Here is a 22420-nt window from a genome sequence, read left to right as displayed (position 1 = left end):
AAATACAATAAGAAGACCTACTTTTTTTAAAAAATACCTAATTTGAACCAACGTTTCGGTAGTTATATCTACTACCGTTATCAAGGTAATTAAAGTAAAATTAAATTAAATTAAAAATAAAATATACTTATCTTTCAAATTTTCAGTAATCCAGTCTCATCAAAATTTCTTCCTAATTCGAAAATACTTTATATACTTTTTTATATGATTTGACGGTTTATTAATAGTTTGACAAACTATTTTGAAAGATAACAAAATTTTCAAAGGTTACTTTTTTTAAAAATTAAAGGGGTGTGATCTTAATTTAAATTAATCATAGAAAATACATGAATATCAAATATTTTAAATCATTAATTAATTTTGAGAATACCCTGATCTACCTCTCTCTTTAGCAAAGGAATCCATGTATTATGAAAATCAACCGAACAAGTAGCTAAGCATTTATCTTCATTTAACATTATAAATGCACTTTCCTTTATCTTACGTAATTTTGAAATTGGTTCCTTTGCTAAAATTGAGGAAGCATTCCAGTCTATTCTGTGGTTATTGTCGAATGCATGTTGTGTAATTTTTGATTTTTGAAATTCATTGTTTTTTATGTAAGATTTATGTTCATTAATTCTTTTTGGTAATGGTCTACAGGTTTCACCTATGTAAAATTTACCACAAATACAAGGAATTTTATAGATTACATTTTTATTAAATTCATTTTCATTGAAAGGTTTAGTTTTTGTTAATAAGTATCGTAATGTGTTTTGTGATTTAAAAATAGTTCTTATATTAAATTTTTTAGCAATTCTTTTTATCTTATCAGAAAAACCTGGAATAAATGGTAAAATAAGATTTGTCGTAAAAAGTGGTTGATTCAATTTTATACGTGGATTATCAAACTCTTTAAAGCAATTTTCTAAAAATTCTTTGGGATAATTATTTTGAATTAAGATATTTTTAATAAAATCTTTTTCAGTTGTTAAATATTGATTATTACAAATAATGTGTGCACGATCATATAAACTTTTTACCACTCCTTTCTTTACCATTATTGGATGATTAGAATTAAAATTAAGATATCTATTAGTATGAGTTGGTTTACGGTAAATTCTAGTTTCAAAATTTTGTAAATCCTTTTTAATTAAAATATCAAGAAAAGGAAGCTGACCATCAGCCTCCTTTTCAAGAGTAAATTTTATAGTAGATTCTTTTGAGTTAATGTAATTTAAAAAATTTATAATATTAATTTATAATTTATTTATAAATTTATAATTATTTATTAAAATTTATTTATTTGAGCGTGTGAGATAAAAAATTTCTAAATTGATTTTTGCTATAAGTGACGTAATACCCAATATAATAAGTAACTCATTATGAATTCGTCACAACAATACAGATTTTACTTAAATCAAAGGTATGGGCCTAATTGTTTAGATATTTTTAGACGTTTAGAAAAAATGTATATTAAACTATCTCACAGTGAAAATAGTATAACATTTTTACATAAATGCAAAATTAATAATTTAATACCAAAATGCTTAAGATTACACACATCATACAAAAATAATAAAACATATAAAATCTTAGAAAGAGCAAGTAAAGCGTTATTAAGAGAAAGAATTCAATTTCATAGATATAATAAAATTAATTTAAATAATGAAATACAAAAATTAAAAAATAACTTATTTAATTTAGTTAATCAAAATGATTTCAATCATATATGTTTCTGTATAAATAATAGTTATTTAAATAATTTTCAAAAACAAAAACAAATTCACATAAATAAAATAAATCTACTTTATAATGAAAATATAAATCAAGAACTTTTAAACACAAATAATAATGATTTTATAAATAAAACTGTTATTAATTTGTCAGATAGAGTTTTATCTGATACAGAAAAACTTGTTCTTTCTAAAGGTCTTAATTACTCAATTACTCCAAAAATTCTGCCAAAATTAAATATCATTTCAGCTATAGAAAACGCAACGAAAGACTTACCAAGGGATCAACAAGATGAATTTAGAATTAGGGCAAAGATAGAAATTGAAAAACCAATTAAAATTAAACAAAATCTAAACTCTTTAGAATTAAAAGCTTTAAAGACACTTAAAACCGATAATAATATTAAAATACTTCCAGCCGATAAAGGTAATGCTACTGTTCTTTTAAATATTAACACTTATGAAAATAAATTAAATTTAATAATTAATGATGGCAATTATTCTAAATTATCTAAAGATCCTACAGAAAAAATTGAAAGACAAATTTATAATTTACTTAAAAAGCATAAAAACCAATTTTCTAATATTGATAGATTTAAATTAACTCCACATAATAGTAAATCACCACATTTTTATGGTTTACCAAAAATACATAAAATAAATGTTCCTTTAAGACCTATAGTTAGTAGCATAAATTCACCTACTCATCCTCTTGCAAAATATCTTTTAAATATCTTAACTCCATACACTAATAATTCTGATTCTTACATTAAAAATTCTCAACATTTTTTAGAAAAACTTTCTACAATTTCTTTTAACCCTCATGATCTATTGGTAAGTTTTGATGTTGTAAGTCTTTTTACTAATGTTCCTGTTGACAAAACTTTAAATATTGTTAAAAATAAATTAGAGAATGATAATAATTTGGCAGAACGTACAACATTAAGCGTTAATACAATTTTAGAACTTTTAACCTATTGTGTCAAAACTACTTATTTTCAATACAATAATGAATTTTATCAACAAAACTTTGGTATGGCTATGGGTTCTCCTCTTTCACCAATTTTAAGTAATATATTTATGGAAAATTTTGAATCTGAAATTATTAATACATTTGATAAAAAACCTAAAATATGGTGGCGATATATTGATGATATTTTTTCAATATATCACCATAACGAAATAGATCTTATAAATTTTTTAAATTACATTAACTCAAAAGAATCTACTATAAAATTTACTCTTGAAAAGGAGGCTGATGGTCAGCTTCCTTTTCTTGATATTTTAATTAAAAAGGATTTACAAAATTTTGAAACTAGAATTTACCGTAAACCAACTCATACTAATAGATATCTTAATTTTAATTCTAATCATCCAATAATGGTAAAGAAAGGAGTGGTAAAAAGTTTATATGATCGTGCACACATTATTTGTAATAATCAATATTTAACAACTGAAAAAGATTTTATTAAAAATATCTTAATTCAAAATAATTATCCCAAAGAATTTTTAGAAAATTGCTTTAAAGAGTTTGATAATCCACGTATAAAATTGAATCAACCACTTTTTACGACAAATCTTATTTTACCATTTATTCCAGGTTTTTCTGATAAGATAAAAAGAATTGCTAAAAAATTTAATATAAGAACTATTTTTAAATCACAAAACACATTACGATACTTATTAACAAAAACTAAACCTTTCAATGAAAATGAATTTAATAAAAATGTAATCTATAAAATTCCTTGTATTTGTGGTAAATTTTACATAGGTGAAACCTGTAGACCATTACCAAAAAGAATTAATGAACATAAATCTTACATAAAAAACAATGAATTTCAAAAATCAAAAATTACACAACATGCATTCGACAATAACCACAGAATAGACTGGAATGCTTCCTCAATTTTAGCAAAGGAACCAATTTCAAAATTACGTAAGATAAAGGAAAGTGCATTTATAATGTTAAATGAAGATAAATGCTTAGCTACTTGTTCGGTTGATTTTCATAATACATGGATTCCTTTGCTAAAGAGAGAGGTAGATCAGGGTATTCTCAAAATTAATTAATGATTTAAAATATTTGATATTCATGTATTTTCTATGATTAATTTAAATTAAGATCACACCCCTTTAATTTTTAAAAAAAGTAACCTTTGAAAATTTTTGTTATCTTTCAAAATAGTTTGTCAAACTATTAATAAACCGTCAAATCATATAAAAAAGTATATAAAGTATTTTCGAATTAGGAAGAAATTTTGATGAGACTGGATTACTGAAAATTTGAAAGATAAGTATATTTTATTTTTAATTTAATTTAATTTTACTTTAATTACCTTGATAACGGTAGTAGATATAACTACCGAAACGTTGGTTCAAATTAGGTATTTTTTAAAAAAAGTAGGTCTTCTTATTGTATTTTATCGTTTTTTAATTATAATATTCATAACGAAGTTAGGTAGGATATTGAAAAGAAGAAACGAGCTCAGAGATTAATAGATTGAACCTCAGCTCCTAGGTATATAAAAAAATCTATTATACCTCAAGTAAATTATTGTATTTAAAACTTATTGAACTTAAATTAAATTAAATATATCGAACGGTATCGTTACAGATTTAAGTTCATATTTCTTTTAAATACGTGAATAAGTCTATTTTCTTCTTCTTTTCAATAATTGTTGAGCGTGTGAGATAAAAAATTTCTAAATTGATTTTTGCTATAAGTGACGTAATACCCAATATAATAAGTAACTAACCATTGACTATGTTGCCTCCAATATACAGGAGAATGTAATTTGTAATGTATTTGATCCAGCTTTGTCTGATCATAATGCCATCCTGACTCAGGTGCCATTCAGAAAAAGATACAAATCCAGAGGTTTGGGTAGAATTTACAGCACAAGGAACTTCCGGTCTTTTGATGCAGGATGTCGGTCTTTTAATTGGGACTCAATATTTTGTGAGCAGGATGCTCTTGCTTCATTTCACGCATCTCTTTCAAAGTTAGTTGATAGATACTTTCCCGTTCACCCATTAAAAAATCGATTTAGGGACCGGAAAAGATGGTTAACTCCTGGTATTCGCATTTCCGGTCGTAATCTTAGATTTTTTGGTATTTTAAAAAAGTTCTACCCGATAAATAATTTTGTATTGTCGCTATTCTCGAGATATCGAAAAGTTTACCGGAAAGTTGTGTGTGAAGCGAAAAGACTCTATTATTCCAAACGTTTGAAATATTCCTCCAATGAGCAACGCGAAGCGTGGTCAATTGTTAATGAGGTTGTGTCCAAGAGTAATGGCTCTCAAGAAGTGCGGATTGATTCTGACATATTAAATAAGTACTTTTGTTCGGTTGCTGATATCCTCACAAAGGGTCTCTCTTCCACTTATGACCCTCTCAAATTTTTACCTACCACTAGTGGAAACTCATTTTACCTCAGCCCCACTACTCCCAGGGAGATTTTTTGCACTATAGGATCGATGAAAAAGAAAAGGGCATCTAGTGACGATGGTATTTCAGTGAATTTATTGGGAAAACTTCCTTTGAGTGCTATTCAGGCTCTTTCTGATGCTATTAATATTTCATTTCAGTTGGGCACATTTCCTCTTTGCCTAAAATTAGCAAAAATTTTGCCTCTTTATAAGGGTGGTGATCGTTCTAGTCCATCCAACTATAGGCCAATTTCAATTTTGTCTACTTTATCTAAGTTAATTGAAAGACTTATGAAGGATCGTCTTTTAAAGTTTCTTCTGGGGGAAGGGGTTCTTCGAGGTGAACAATTTGGTTTTCTATCAGGGAAAAGCACCTCTGACGCTATGTTTGATTTCTTGTCCAAACTTCTCCAGGGTGTTAATGGAAGAGAGGCGACTGCGGCGGTGTTCTGTGACTTGTCCAAAGCTTTTGATTGTGTGAGTCATAGGATACTGCTTCAGAAGCTTTCTGCTTATGGAGTTAGGGGTGTTGCACTTAAGTGGTTTGAGTGCTATTTGTCTGGTCGCGAGCAGTCTGTGTACCTTAATGGTGACTTTTCTGGTAGGGAGTCTGTGGATTGTGGTGTTCCACAGGGGTCAGTTCTTGGTCCCCTTCTATTTCTTGTATACATTAATGATCTTATTACTCTTAGCATATGTGGACATTTTACATTGTTTGCTGACGACACAACGGTTTTATGGTCGAATAAAGATCCCAAGCAGCTTGTCAGAGATGTTGCAGCCGATCTCCTGAAATTAAAGCAATGGTGTGATTCCAATCAACTTTGCTTAAATATGTCAAAGTCCCACATTATTGGTTTCAATTTTCAAGCTGAGAGTCTTGATTTTGGTGAAAACGCATTGGACATGGTAGACAATTCTGCATTTCTTGGTTTAGTCATTGATAAAGATTTAAAGTTTTCTGACCATATAATAAAGTTAAATAAAAAACTTGCTTCTGGCTGCTTCTCTGTTAGGGCAACCGTTCATGAACTGGGGAGAGATGTTGCTCGTGATGTGTACTTTGCTTTGTTCGAGTCGCATTTAAGGTATGCTCTTCCATTTTGGGGTGCATGTTCAAATTATCTGTTTCAGTCTGTTTTTGTGCTGCAAAAGAGGGCTGTCAGAAGTTTATTTAGGGCCCATTCTAAAATGCATTGTGGTAATCTTTTCAAAGAGAGCCGTATTTTGACCCTACCATCATTATTTATTTTGGAAACTGCATGTTTAATATTCAAAAATAAGAACAGTTTTCCAATCCGACATCACAGTTATCCTACCAGACAGATTAATAATATTCCCCTTCCTATTCCTCATTTTACATCTATCAAAGATTCATTTATATATCGCGGTTTAATGATTTATAATCACATTAGCGTGGAATTAAGAAGTGTTCAGTCTTTGCGCCAGTTTCGTTGTAAACTGAAGTCATATTTGCTTCTAAAAGCCTTTTATTCGATTGAAGACTTTTTTAAGGCTGAGGATGTTGTGTAGTAGATGCTAAGCTTTTAATCTGTTAATTTTAATTTTGAACATATCTTTATGTGTCCCTTTATCTCTGCTACCTTTGTCTACATGCATGTATTTTATTTTATAAAGATTTTGTTTGTAACATTTTCTCTTGCATTTTTTTTTTAGGCATTTTATATGTTGTATAAAATTTTTTATATATTTGTTTTGTAAAATCTGATTTGATTGTATTTATTTTCTGAAGCTTTGTCAATAAAATTCGTGTACATGTACCAAATTTTCGACAATAAAGTACTTGAAAAAAAAAAAAAAAAAAAAAAATTTGAAATCTATTGTGTTTACTCCCCAACCTGAAAGTATGGATGAACTTCGTCAACGCATCATCGACAGCTGCCATGATATCCCACATGTTTTTGAAAATGTCCGTCAGGAATTTGAACATCGCCTATATCATTGTTTGGCCAAAAACGGGCAACATTTTGAACACTTATTGAAATAAAAACTGATATTTTCATGTTTTTGTTTTCTATCTGAACAAATTAAGATAAACAAAGATTTTTCTAATTTTCTCGAAAACAAATCGACCTATTTAAAAAAATCAAACGTCAAAACAAAAGACTTCGAAAAAGCTTTTAAACAAGCTATTACTCGATACCCCTTGCCGTTTAAAATTTTTAAGTGGATGACCCTGGGGGGCAGAGAGTGAAGTAATTTTAGGTTAGAAAGTTGTCCCCCTTGACAAACCTTTTGACTTTTTTGGCGTTTTTTTTAAACAGTGGTTTTCGATAAATCCGTGGTGGGAAGTTTTTAAATGAACACCCTGTATGAAGCATTTTTTTCATAAAATATAATAAGATACTGTATAAAGCAGTCAACATTTAATGAATCTAGATAACATATATTAGAGAAAAAGGCAACATCGCAACGCCGCTCGATCGCATTGTTGATTGCACCGACACAAGTAATCTTTACCAGTGACGTCGTCAAAAAATATTTACATGATAAATATTTATTAATAACAGATTATGCTTTAAATTATAAAAAATATTACGGTTTATGAACTCTTTATGCGTTTTTTTAAGTACTTCATTAGGGTTAAGGTACCTATCTAATAAAAATCATTTTTATGGAAATTAAATATTTTATATTTATTATAGATTTTTCTTATTCAACGTTTATGACGACGGTTGTCCCTTGAATAATGTTATGATAATATCGATACTTAATTGTGAAAAAATCGGCTTAAATCGCTTTTTTTTCCATGATGCGACACAAACGACACAAGTTTTCACTATTCACAAAAACCCTGAAATGTCTCAATTTTCAACCAAAAACTAAAGAAAAAAACACAGAACTTGATAAATGCCGAATGTAAACACAAAGCCGTTTGTCAAGATGACATCAGCTTTTGCCTGCGGTGTTGCCATTTAAAATTTTTTAGAAGCGGTTTTTAGGAATAAGAATGTTAATTTTTTTTTGCTTTGAAGATGTTATTTTTGCGCTTAGAATAACATATATCTATTTCTACGAGGGTGGTCCCAGAAGTACCCGACCCAAGAAAGAAAACACGAAAATTTTGGAAAAAAATGTATTTATTTTTCAACATAATCTCCTTTCAGCTCTATACACTTTTCCCAGCGATGTTTTATAAGTTCGATACCCTTTTTATAATAAGAACTGTTTTGCGCCTCGAAATATCTTCTTCATCGTTGGAAAATCTTTGACCACTGAGCCAGTTTTTTAAGTTTGGAAACAGAAAATAATCTGAGGGGGCTAAATCTGGCGAATAGGGTGCATGAGGTAGCAATTCAAACTTTAAATCGTTAATTTTGGCCATTGCAATAACGGATTTGTGAGCTGGTGCATTGTCTTGATGAAACAACACTTTCTTCTTAACCAAATGCGGCCGTTTTTGCTTGATTTCGTTTTGCTTGAACTTATTGCTTCGCTCAAACGTTGCAGTAAGTTCACATAATACTCGCCGTTGATAGTTTTACCTTTTTCAAGATAGTCAATAAAAATTATCCCTCGCGCATCCCAAAAAACCGACGCCATGACCTTGCCTGCAGACGAAACGGTTTCCGCCTTCTTTGGAGCCGGTTCTCCCTTTTGAGTCCATTGCTCTGATTGTTCTTTTGTCTCAGGTGTGAAGTGATGGACCCATGTTTCATCCATGGTTATGAAACGACGCAAAAATTTTGCTTCGTTGCTATAAAATTTCGCTAAACACTCAATTGAAACATCTTCACGACACTGTTTTTGCTCGAGTGTGAGCAAACGCGGCATCCATCTTGCACACAGCTTTCTCATGTCAAAATTCTCAGCTAATATGCGATGTACCGCACTTTTTGAAATGCCTACTATGTCCGCTAGCTCGCGAACTTTTAGTCGGCGATCATCCAGTACCACTTTGTGAATTTTCTTTAAAATTTCTGGAGTCGTCAGCTCATTTGGTCGACCACTGCGATGCTCGTCTTGGCACCTCGTACGGCCTCGTTTAAACTCTGCTACCCAATATTTTACTGTTGTTACCGAAGGAGCAGACTCACCCAGAGTAGAATCCAGTTCAGCTTTTATATTGGTTGGGCTGAGGCCTTTCAAATAAAAGTATTGCATCACATAACGATGACCAATTTTCTCAATTTTCACAAATTTACTGAAAACGTTCACTATTGATGGCTGCCAAACAAATACTAAACAACGTAGCGTCTTCAAACTTGAAACATATGCTTTATAGATTGTATACTTTCTAATACACAGATATTTTTCAAACTACTACCGACATCTCTAGGTCAGGCCGGGTACTTGGGACCACCCTCGTAGTTTATATTTTTAATCCAAAATCTAAGATCAATAAGTTAAATTAACATTTTTATATGTGTTGAATATAGCTGAAAATTTCCTCTTTTGAAAATGCGGGTAAACTTGACAACAAAAAATCGATGAATATGTTTGTAAACAAAACACTCTCCTTGCCCCTGGGCACAGGTTAAACTCAAACAAAGTTGTTGTTTACTAATTCTAGCCTTTCAATGTTCTAAGTATATCACCATTTATGCTTAAATATTGTGGCCCCTTCATACACAAGTATATGACTCATATTATCAACTGTTGCCTTAAAGTTGGTTACTTATTGGAAAGCCTTTGGGAGAAGTAGATACTCCCAAAAACTTTTAATAACTTAAGAATAATCAGCATACTTCCCGCACTGTCAAAAATTTTCGAAAAGGTTCTCTATTCACAAATGTATGTCACACTGTACTACTTTATTTCTAATAACATTATTCGTATTGCACAATGCGGTTTTAGAAAAAAATTTGGTACGTTGCTCTTGTAAATGTATTCGATAATATTATTCGTAGCCCAGACAAATGATTTTACTAAGGCTTTCGACACTATGTGTAATAGAACTCAAAAGAGTATAACAAGGCTCGATATTGGGACCTTTACTTTTTTTCGTATATAGGTTTGATATTTTAGGATCTCTGAAGTATTGCAAAGTTCAAGCTTTTGCTGATGACATTCAGTTATACTGTTGTTTTGATGCTGGTATGTTTGTAGAAACTCAAGCTCTTATATAGATCTTATGACTTTTAATTTATTATCTAAGGGCCACAATTTAATTTTAAATCCTACAAAGTCTTTTCTTATGTTTTTTGGTAATAAAAACCTAGTAGAAGTTTTGAAACATCATTTGAAAATTTTTTTGATGGATATAAGATTGATATACTAACTAACTTACGTTTAAGCTACTATACTAATTTACGTTTTAAAGAACATCTTAAAATTTTATTTCAAAAGGCATATTTTTTAATAAAAACGTTATTGTGAATTTCTTGTACTTAGTTTATAATAGGATTCTGTGGAATAGCTCTGAGTGGTCTATGCCTCTTCACCGAACGGCCATGTTTCAAAGAAGTCTTTCATATAACGGTGTCAAATACTACAATGCCCTGTCCGCTGATCTTGCCTCTCTTTCTGATAGACAGTTTGGGGCTAAATATAAACAATTTTTGCTGAGGAATTTCTTATTACTGTAATTTTCTATATAATTTGGTGATTTGTTTTTTTTAATTGGCTCAGGTAGAGAGGATATTATATGATTTTTTATACTTGCGCCATAATATATTTAGTTTAATTTTCTACGCATGGTCTTTACTTGGTTCAGTAGATTAGCTTTTAGCTAGACGGCGCCAAATGGCGACTAAACAAGTTGTTTAAAATATTGTAAAAATGTTATGTGATTAATAAAAGTCATTATTATTAGTATTAATATTATTAAATATCGAATTTTTTTTTAATCTAATTCTATCAATTTATTTCTTTTGTTTTGTAAATCATTAACCAAAAAAAATCAAAATTTTAAAGTAAAATTGCACCCAAGGGGGCTTGATTTTTAAAACAAAACCAATTAACTTTAGTCATCCTTTTCACGGTGTGTTATTTGATTTAATAACACTTTGGACAGTTTGGAATTTGAAGTTAAGGAATAAAATCATTAATTTTTATTAGTAGGCCTTACGAACAATATATAATTTTAAAGATTTGTATAAAGTGTATGTAAAAAACTACTGTTTATAAAAAGTGTGATATTTACTTCTATTTTTAATGTAAACATCTTGTCAAGAAGTAATCCGCCCGAAATGTACAGGGTGTTTCAGAACTATGGGATCAAACTTCTGGGGGTTGTTCAGTGCAACAGAAGAATCCATTTGAGTATAGGAACCCATGTCCGGAAAAGCGTCACTACGCCACTACGGCCCTAAGAGGCGTTAAAATGTATAAAAAACATTAATTACCTAAATAGGATCTGCTGCATTTATTTTTACCTTTTGTACATGATACCATAACAACAATTGTTTAAAATCAACGCATATCAATGTCAATTCCCAATGTCATGTTTAAAAATTTTATAGCTTACAACTTTTAAACATTTATTGCTAATGGAAAACTTTACCAATCAAGAATTGGCGGATATGCATTTGGCATACGGAGCAACAAACTGCAATGCACGAGCAGCATCGCGGTTGTATCATGAACGCTTAGAACATTGAAAGGCTAGAAGTAGCATGCCGTGGAACTATGGACAGGTTTGTTTGCTTGCAACATCTCTGATGCAATGATGCCAAATGCTTATACAGAAATGGCAAAAATCACTTTATAATATCATAAAAATTTTCAGTTGTTTCCAAAGGCTCAAAACAATACTACTGCTCCCCTTTAATAAAATATCAAGCATTTTTTAAAAATAAATTTGATAAAATACTCTATATCGAAGTCAATATTAACTTTAAATAAATGAAAATAAAGTACGAAGAAACGAGAAAACGGTAATGGCATCGCAACGCCGCTCGATCCCATTGTTTATGCCACTCATACAAGCACTCTCTACCAGTGACGTCGTCAACAAATATTTACCTGATAAATTTTTATTAATTATTATAGAGTTTGAGTATAAGTAATATTACCATTTATGAGCTATTTATGTGTTTTTTTAACGGACTTCGTTAGAGGAAGGTCCTAATAAAAGGCACCATTTTTGTCAAAGCATTTTTATGGAAATTAAATATTTTAATATAAAATTATAGATTTCTTAATAAATCATGTTTTAAGACACAAATTATTAACATTTTGCAAAATTTTATTGTTATTGTTATATTGGACAAAACTCAGTTTTACATCACTTACTTACATCACATAATATATACTTCTATACTGCTGACTTTTTCAAAGGGACAGTATTGATTCAGCGGAAAGAGTTAAAACTACAAGGAGGTTTAAATTGTGAAGGAGTTGCAGGTTTTTTATAGGTTATAAGATTTTTATTATGAGTATTTAGCCTGTACAATGGTTTTGAGACATTTAACAGTGACCTGTATAATACCTAATACCAAATATTATATCATATTAATTTATACTAAAAAACAAAGCTTACCTAAGAATAAAGACTATGTACAATAGATTAGATTAAATAGTTTATTAGTAAAAATATACAAACAAGTACTTTTACAAGTCAAATAAAATATGTAGTATGTCGGGCTTTTTCAAAAATCACGTTATTATTTCTTAAGTATTTTAATAATGACTTGAGACATCTAATTCAATTTCTTTGGGGCAAATTTGTTTATTGCAATCTTCGAATATTAATTTTTTGCTCTTTATTTTTTTTCCATAATTTGGTAACAAGTGATTTAGCTTTTGAAATGGTGGAATCATCAGTGCTTAGGTCCTCAGGATATCATTTTGATTTTACCCTAGAATAATATACATAAAAATATAGTATTACCAATTAATTGCATTTAATTAAACAAATATAACACAATAAAATACTATATCACTTTTAAATAAGATATATAGAATAGGATGATACATGGCATAAAACTAGTAGTCTATTTTGAGTGTATTTTTACCTTTTCCTTGGCAGAGTCAGGGAATATGTAGCAGTTAAACAAAAACGGCTTGGATGAGAAATAGTAATTGTTGACCAAGACCCCACGGTTACTGTAGAACTATTAATCTCAGATGCAGTTATTGTTGATGATGAATGATCAGATCTATAATTATACAAAATTTGGTGTATCTAGAATATTAATCTATTTTAATTATCCATACTTGTCTATATCAGCTTCACTGTTTGTACTATATACTATTTTGGAAGCTAAAGAAGTTTTTGCACTCTTCAGGAAAGCTATTCCTGCAGCTTTGAAGGGTAAATCACTTGGTAAATTAACTGAATTATCAGCTGCTGTGTTTTTAACCAGTGCATCAGAAATCCTAGTAAAGAAATAGTTTTACATACATACCTAATTTAATAAGTATTAGGTATAAATAAAGCTTATATGAGTAACACTAATCCTTTTTGTGACAATTTTTTTATACTAGAAAAATATATTTAAAAAAAAATTACCTTTGAGGTAGAGCTGATTTTTTTAATCTGTTTGGTCTAAGTCTGGCTACTGATAATATTATCTTTTTTATATAAGAAATCACTTCTAAGGATGTGATCTGAACAAACAAATATGTTCTGTTTAATTTTGTTGATTTCCATTAATGAAATCCATTGTTCCCTTTGGGCATATATTAGGCAATCTATAATAAGTATTTGATATTTAATCAAAAAGCAAAAAAAAATTACAGTAATGAATTAATATGTGGTGCCAATTTCTATATATATTATTGTAAGTTGCAATATGGTAAAACAAAAAAAAAATATTGACCAAATTTTAGGGAAAGACAAAATTAACTTTATACATAGATATCAATATCTAAATAATTTTCAAAATTCTTTAACGGCAATAAAAAATTAGTAATTTCATCTATCTACCTAATGTCTATATTAAAAAAACATAACTATACATAGATAGGTACATGGTTATTAGGTATGCCTTCTTTCTGCCAAAACAACAACAAAAAAACATAAAATCCTGTAATAAAACCAGGGACAAAATTCTAGTTTTATATTTTTATAGCCTATTGATAGATGAATATGTTCAAAAAAATATTTAGATTTAAAAATATAAATATTTTGGTATTTTACCCACACTTTCACATTCAAGTTTTTATTAGGTTTATCTATAAGATCCCCTATTCTACGTTTATGATGATGGTTACCCCATGATGTGATGTTATGAAAGTATCGGTACTTACTTGTGAAAAGATCGGCTTGAATCACCTTTTTATCATGATGCGACACAAACGACACAAGTTTTTCCCATCCTAGCAATTTAAAAAAACACTAAAATGTGGCCTTTTTCCTTTTGAAACCGAAAATTAAAGAAAATACACGAATCCCGAAAATAAACAAAAAGCCGTTTGACAGATGACACTACGCGTATGGCTCAGACGCTTAAGCTCCGATGTTGTCGCTTCAAATTTTTTAGAAGCAGTTTTAGGGATAACAATGTTAGTAATTTTGTTTTTTTTTTGCTTAAGGATATTATATTTATTCTTAAAATAGGTTAATTGTAGTATTTATACTTTTTATTTTAAATTTTCCTATAAAATACAACACAAATAAGTTAAATTAACGTTATAATGGTTGTTAAAATATAGCTAAAAATTTCCTCCGTTGGAAATTTGCGTCGACTTGACAACAGAGAATCGGCAAATATGTTTGTAAACAAAACACCCCTCTTGCCCCTGTGCACATGTTGGACTCAAACAAAGTTGTTGTTTACTAATTCTAGCCTTTCAATGTTCTAAGCATGAACGTTATCCCGAACGACAGCATCCTGGATACAAAAAGTTTATTGCGGTTCACCGGCGACTCGCTGAGACAGGCATGTTTAAGACCAAGATGCATGATACTGGTGTTGCTCGAATCGTAAGAACGGTCGAATTTGAAGAAGAGGTGCAATCAGAGCTAGACTTAATTGGACGAATAATAGCAGCATTTGAAATCATTCAAAACGAGGATCAAATTTTTAGTGTAGTCCGCCGAAAGCATGTGCTGCGTTTAAATCGGTGTATTGAGGTTGGAGGAAGACATTTTGAACAATTGTTGTGATGGTATCATATACAAAAGGTAAAAATAAATGCATCAGATCCTATTTCAGTTATTAATATTTTTCTAAATTTAAACGCGTCTTAGGGCCGTAGTGGCGTAGTGACACATTTCCGGACATGGGTTCCTATACTCAAATGGATTCTGCTGTTGCACTGAACAACCCTTAGAAGTTTGATCCCATAGTTCTGAAACACCCTGTATACTTTTAAACAAAGCATTTTCAGCATGTCATCTTGATCTAACCTTGTTTATAAATTTTAAAAAAATTATAGGAAAACATGGCATATTTTATGGACGCGCATTTCCTTTTATTAAGATTAAAAGTTATCAGTATTTTTGTACCGAATGTTTCCTCATGTTACTTCTTCCTCCTTTAAGGTTTCCCTGTCCAACGAATTTAATTTTCCATTGGATGTGATATTTGCACGTCATTTTAAGATCGTAAAAACGTCAAAATCACTCTTCATTTAGACCAAAATGTACGAAAAACGACGTCGCCAAGACGTCATTTTGCTACCTAGGAAATGATGTATATATGGTATATCCAGAACATGTTTCATGGATGGAAAAAATATTTACCTATATAGGGAAATTTTCATATTCTGAAATATTAAAAAAGTATTTGTATATTTTATAAGATACATGTAACAGATACATAAAATATAATAGATGTTTATGAAACATCCATAGAATATAACCCTTGATTATAGTTTAAATATCTAGTATATTTAATAAAACGCGTAACCAGTGTTCATAAAGAATTTCTCCACCGACCCAAAAAAAAAAAAAAAAAATTCATTCAATAATATAGCACCATGTTGATCTACTTGATTTTCCATAGATTGGATGATGGAAGGGTATATTGCATTTTCTAAAAGGTTTAAATAAATTTCGCCAGTCAAATTTTCTTCCAAAAAAAATGGCCCAATTATTTCATTTCCATAAATTCCTGCCCAAACATTAATTTTTTGGGGATATTGGGTATGGCCTTCCCGAAAAACATGCGGATTTTCATTATCCCAATATCTACAGTTATGTCTGTTCACCAGGCCATTTAAAAAAAAGGTCGATTCGTCACTGAAGCAAATGTTCTTCAACAAACGGGGATCGTCGTCAATTCGTTGGCACATCACTTCACAAAATTGAATTCTCCTATCAAAATCATCTTCTCCGAGTTCATGAAGAATGTGAATTTTATAAGGAAAGGACTTATTTTTTTTTAAACTTTATGTACGGAACCAGTGGAAATATTTGTTAGTTTTGCGGCCTTTGGTATAGACAAAGTTGGATCCATAGCAAATTGTCCTAGTACTTCAACTTGGCATGCTTCATCGACAACTCTATTTTCATATTTTTTCTTATTGCAAATCGATCCCGTCTATTCAAATTTTCGTATCAATTCTAATACGTATTTATGGCTCACGTTTTTATCTTGATACCTTTCATTAAATGCTCTCGCGGTTCTGCGAGCACACCGATCTTGAGCTCCATAAAGAAAAATTATTTCTATTCTTTCGGCTAGCGTATACACCATTTTATTAACTCACTGTTTTAACTAAAATTGAAAAATTGCACGCGTCAAACTGACAGTTTTAACAATAATAAACCGCCTGCTTTTTAAACGCCTTAAAAATGTAAGGTATTGCAGTCTTTTTTGTACCTATTAGGTAGGTTTCGCAAAAAATATAAGTGAAATAAATACACATACAAAGTTATAAGACTGCAAAGATTTTTGCAAAAAATTTGAAGACACTCTTCGCAAATAACGGTACACATTCTTTACTTAAAAAAAAAATAATTTGCTTGAACTAAATGTGCTGTTTGTTACCACACATTTTAACTTCTAAATTGTTTGTATTTCTTTTTGATGATCTATTATAAAAAATGTAAGAATTTAAAATGATGTAGGTACCACACTAAAAGTATTCATTTAAAATACCAAAGTTTGGCGTAAATAAAATATTCATTATTTCTAGAAATTTTCGCTAACTATTTGCTTACACATTTACCGATTTCATTTTTTTTGGTACCGCTGAATAGAGAATTTTACGCTTCTTACTATGATGTATCACACGATGGGCGTTCCGATTTGACATATTAAAGTGAGGTTAGCTGGAGGTGAGGAGGTGATTGACAGAACTTCAGTAAATGCATAATTAAACGTCCCCCTGTATATCTAATTTGACGTGTTTTTTTTTCTTTATTAAAGGTGGATCGTTTTGAAATGAAAGCACTGTATAGCATTTACATAATATATGTTGGCTATGTGAGTTAATCTAATATGTTTCCCGTTGATAGTTAGAAAAGTTCCAAATATTATAAAAATCATCTGCTATTTTTCTTAAATCATCTTCTTTAGGAATTTTCATGTGTAATAATTGCAATATTTCCCAGATAGATTTAACCACCTACGAAACAATTTTTGATTATACAGGGTGTCATTGAAATGGTGTAAAAAAATTCGGGGGGTGATAGTACTCCTAAAAATTTTAAAAAAAGTTCCTATAACTATAGGGCGGAAAATGCATATTAAGGGAGTTAGGGGCACTGAAAGGGTAAATTTAAAAAACGGTTTTTTGAAATTGTAGGCTTAAAAAACGAGATAAAATTTCGAAAAAAAATCCTCTGCCATAAATTTTGACCCAAAATCAAATGGTGATACTGAAAAATAATTTGGAAAATCGGAAAGGGTAGTTTTTGCAAGGGTAGGGGGTTAATTCGTGAATAACTTTTTTTAGGTTATTTTCTTCGCAACGTGGGTTCATTTTTTAAAAACTACATACTTTTTCCTACAAAAAAGGTACTCTTGTTGCACATCGCCCAGAACGATGGTTTTCGAGAAAATTGAAGGCAAAAAGTTTGCTCTGATGGGCTGCTAACTGGTTAAACAACATAAACTTATGAAAGTTATGGGGTTTCAAAAGTAAACAAGTAGTTATTAAATAATTAATTGAAAAATCTAAATTTCATGATTTTTAAAACATCGTATTGCTTTAAAAAAACGAAATAAACCAATTACCAAAATTCCTTATAGGGATATTCCACAGGGTACGCAAATCATGGAGAAGAAGAGCAGATGTCTGCATTGAAATGAATGGTGGTCACTTTGAACATTTACTATGAATGAATTAAGAAATGCATTATTTTAATAAGGAATTTTGGTAATTGGTTTATTTCGTTTTTTAAAGCAATAAGATGTTTTAAAAATCATAAAATTTAGATTTTTCAATTAATTATTTAATAACTACGTGTTTACTTTTGAAACCCCATAACTTTCATAGGTTTATGTTGTTTAACCAGTTAGCAACCCATCAGAGCAAACTTTTTGCCTTCAATTTTCTCGAAAACCATCGTTCTGGGCGATGTGCAACAAGAGTACCTTTTTTGTAGGAAAAAGTATGTAGTTTTTAAAAAATGAACCCACGTTGCGAAATAAATAACCTAAAAAAAGTTATTCACGAATTAACCCCCTACCCTTGCAAAAACTACCCTTTCCGATTTTCCAAATTATTTTTCAGTATCACCATTTGATTTTGGGTCAAAATTTATGGCAGAGGATTTTTTTTCGAAATTTTATCTCGTTTTTTAAGCCTACAATTTCAAAAAACCGTTTTTTAAATTTACCCTTTCAGTGCCCCTAACTCCCTTAATATGCATTTTCCGCCCTATAGTTATAGGAACTTTTTTTAAAATTTTTAGGAGTACTATCACCCCCCGAATTTTTTTACACCATTTCAATGACACCCTGTATAGTAACTCACATATGGAAAGTAAACGCCAAACTTCTGAACAATTGACCAGTTGATAAATACCTGTAAGGTGAAATAGACTGTTTAGTTTCAATTTATATTTGATATTTTTAATGGTATAATATTAGTATATTTTTTATAGTATCTGCATAGATACATTTTCGTTGTCTTAGGAACTTTAGTCAGAAACAAATAGAAAGATTTAAGAAATACATTTAGAACTACCTTGGCGTCTATTCGTAAACCAAATTCTGGAGATGCTCACAAAGAAAACTAAAAATATATAAAAAGTCTATTGTTTTTAAAGAACCAATTTACTCCAGGAAAAATCCACTAACCAGAATGTACGTCGCCCACTGATTAATAAGATCCGAATGTATAGCTAGCAGCTGGCTTTGTAGTCATAGCTCTGATGATGGCCACATATTATTATATTTCTTAGGCTGAATACGTTTATAATTCTATTTGACTTCCCCGCTAGTCAAATAGAGCGTACAACTGACGAAATTCTATTGTGCTTGAATATAAACTTTTTTTATTGTTTTCTTTTCGATAATACCTTTTTTTATAGTAATCGGCATATTTTGATTTTTCCGCTTTGTCAATAAGAGCCTTTAAATGACTTTATAAATGACGTATCTATTAAATAAAATACGCTATAGAACTGACGTACACTGTGTCCCATTTTGGATGAGACTGCAGGGTATCTCTGTCATTTTTTAAGATAGAGCTTTGCGGTTTTCGCGACCCTGTATCACTTTTTTGTAAAACTTTTAAAGCCACAAACAGAAATATTCTAACTACTTTTGTTCCTGAAATACAGGGACGAAAATGTTCACTTTTGGAGATGTTATTATTTCTCAGGCCCTGTATAAGATAGAATAAAAATGAAAACTGCTTATAATAGATATTTTTACATAAAAGTCAGTGGCGTATTTAATTTTTTTTCCCAATGCACTGTTTTTAAGATTGGACACAAACTTGGTATTTTTTAAATGGAACACCCTGTATATTTTAACGTCAAATTTTTGCATTTTTTTTTCTGAATACATTGATGTATCACAACCTATTCTTTAGTAAATATTAGCTTCAAAAATCAGAAAAATCCATATTTATTTTTGTTTTTAATAGTAGGCCATGAATTCTTACACACATGCATTTAATTATTACTTTTTTAAAACGCCATGTGATTTAAACCTGTTTATTTAACTATATTTTAAACATTAACTTAAAATATTAATATAAACATAAAAATGTTAAAAACAAAAAAAATATATCGGACCAGGTTTAACATTAAAAACTAATTAGTAATTACAAGAATCAAATTAGAAAATTAATTACAAAAACCAAAAAAAAAACAACAAATATAAATTTAATAAAACTGTACAAACTGCTGTCCATTTTGTCTTATACAAAAACCATTTCTGTCTGTATCGTATTCCATCTGTATTCGTCTTAAGGCATTTAAAATTATAAAGGGTTGCCTTTGTAAGTTTATGAATGCTTCTTCAGTTGTCGCTCGGAGTTCATTTATATTATTATGCCGATTGGCATAAATTTTATTTTTTAAGTACGACCATACAAAAAAGTCCAAAACACTTAAGTCCGGTGAACTCGGGGGCCATCTGATTGGCCCGTGTGTGCCAATCCAACGTCTATCAAAATGGGCACTTAAATATTCTCTAACTACCCTTGAATTATGAGCGGGCGCTCCATCTTGCTGGAAATATATTTGATGTCGGTGGGCTAAAGGTATGTCCTCCAGCAACTCTGGCAAATTATTTTGCAATATATTTAGATATCGTTGGGCAGTTAACCTACCCTCAAAAATGGTATATACAATTTTAGTGCCCAATACAAAACAGGAAACACTAAAACCAAATCGGCCTTGTTGCTGTCGTTCAAAAGTAATATGTTGGTTTTCTTGATACCAATGTCTGGTATTTTGCCTATTAAATATGCCACTACTGCTTATATGGGATTCGTCAGACCATATTACCTTTTTTACAAAATCCGGATCTTCATTAGTTTTGGTTAAAAACCAATTAGAAAATTCCAGTCGTTTAAACGGATCGTCAGGATGCAATTCTTGAATAATATTTATCTTATACGGTTTAAATTTATGCTTTTTTAAAATTTTTTGCACTTTTGTTTTGGAAACTCCTATCTCTTCCTCTATCTTTCTACAGGAAATTTGGGGTCTTGCTTCCACACACGCTAAAACATTAATTTCGCCAGCTTCATTTCTATCAACATGGGGTTGCCTAGGTTTTGAATAGCAGCCATAATTTAAAAGATTAGATTTTAACCGGAATACCGTAGCCCGAGATGGCTGACGTCTTTCTGGAAACCTAATAAGATCTTTTTTATTTTTTGAATTTTGTAACAAAATAAAATAAGCTAGAGCTTTACCTATTTAAATATAATTGCTGCGCCGCTTCGACATTTTCGTTAGAAAGGTTTAAACATTTTATAATATCATACTTTTCAAAATTTTGGAATTCCATATTTTCACCGTCAGCCATCATTATTGATTTGTATTGAGTCTGTTTGTGACTTAGTTTCCATGAATGCAATAAACAAAACATTTTTTTATGCATGTGTCAAAGAATTCATGGCCTACTATTAAAAAAATAAACATAAATATGGATTTTTCTAATTCTTTGAGCTAAAATTTATCAAAGATTAGGTTGTGATACATCAATGTATTCAGAAAAAAAAAATGCAAAAATTTGACGTTAAAATTCAGGGTTCCATTTAAAAAATACCAAGTTTGTGCCTAATCTTAAAAACAGTGCATTGGGAAAAAAAATTAAATACGCCACTGACTTTTATGTAAAAATATCTATTATAAGCAGTTTTCATTTTTATTCTATCTTATACAGGGCCTGAGAAATAATAACATCTCCAAAAGTGAACATTTTCGTTTTCGCCCTGTATTTCAGGAACAAAAGTAGTTAGAATATTTCTGTTTGTGGCTTTAAAAGTTTTACAAAAAAGTGATACAGGGTCGCGAAAACCGCAAAGCTCTATCTTAAAAAATGACAGAGATACCCTGCAGTCTCATCCAAAATGGGACACAGTGTACATTCTTTGAATCTCCGACATAGAGGTCTAATTTCTCCGCCTTTGCATACCACGTTTTATCAGAGGTCATTTTTTTATAATATTTATTCAATTTACAACCAGATTCCGGAGGACTTTAAAAATGTATCACCAAGCGTATTTAAACATAAATACAAAAAATATTTATTGCGGTAGAATGGGTATATCTGGCGATCGTCGCGTTTATTAAATATGTATGTATTGGGTATGTTAAAGCTTATTGGATGTTTGGCACTTGTTGGGGGATACCTAGTAATTTATTTTGGATGCAACAAAAGAAACAAAAAAGAAATTATAACTTATTTAATGAGGAAGGTTAAACACGAAACTTTTTTAAATTGCCTTTAGCCTCCTTTTTGCCTATATTATGGTTAAGATTTTTTTTAAATTTTAAAGCATATGAT

The 22420-nt window shown here is 30.2% G+C and overlaps 1 protein-coding gene and 1 long non-coding RNA gene across 5 annotated transcripts in view; both read right to left on the bottom strand.

Moving 5' to 3' along the window:
* The window catches only part of LOC126735170 (ankyrin repeat domain-containing protein 12-like), a 122965-nt gene that overhangs the window by 92164 nt on the left and 8381 nt on the right, over positions 1-22420 (bottom strand). The gene's annotated exons all lie outside the window — the stretch shown is intronic.
* Positions 12699-17161, bottom strand: LOC126735231 (uncharacterized). The gene is made up of 3 exons (XR_007660350.1): positions 14304-17161; positions 13564-13745; positions 12699-13430 (listed from the first exon to the last, which is right to left on the bottom strand). It is a non-coding gene; the product is annotated as an uncharacterized LOC126735231 (long non-coding RNA).

The sequence above is a fragment of the Anthonomus grandis genome, chromosome 1 (assembly GCF_022605725.1).
Source record: "Anthonomus grandis grandis chromosome 1, icAntGran1.3, whole genome shotgun sequence".
NCBI classification, from domain to species: domain Eukaryota; kingdom Metazoa; phylum Arthropoda; class Insecta; order Coleoptera; family Curculionidae; genus Anthonomus; species Anthonomus grandis.
The sequence above is the reverse complement of the archived record's forward strand: the minus strand, read 5'-3'. Positions and strand labels throughout refer to the sequence as shown.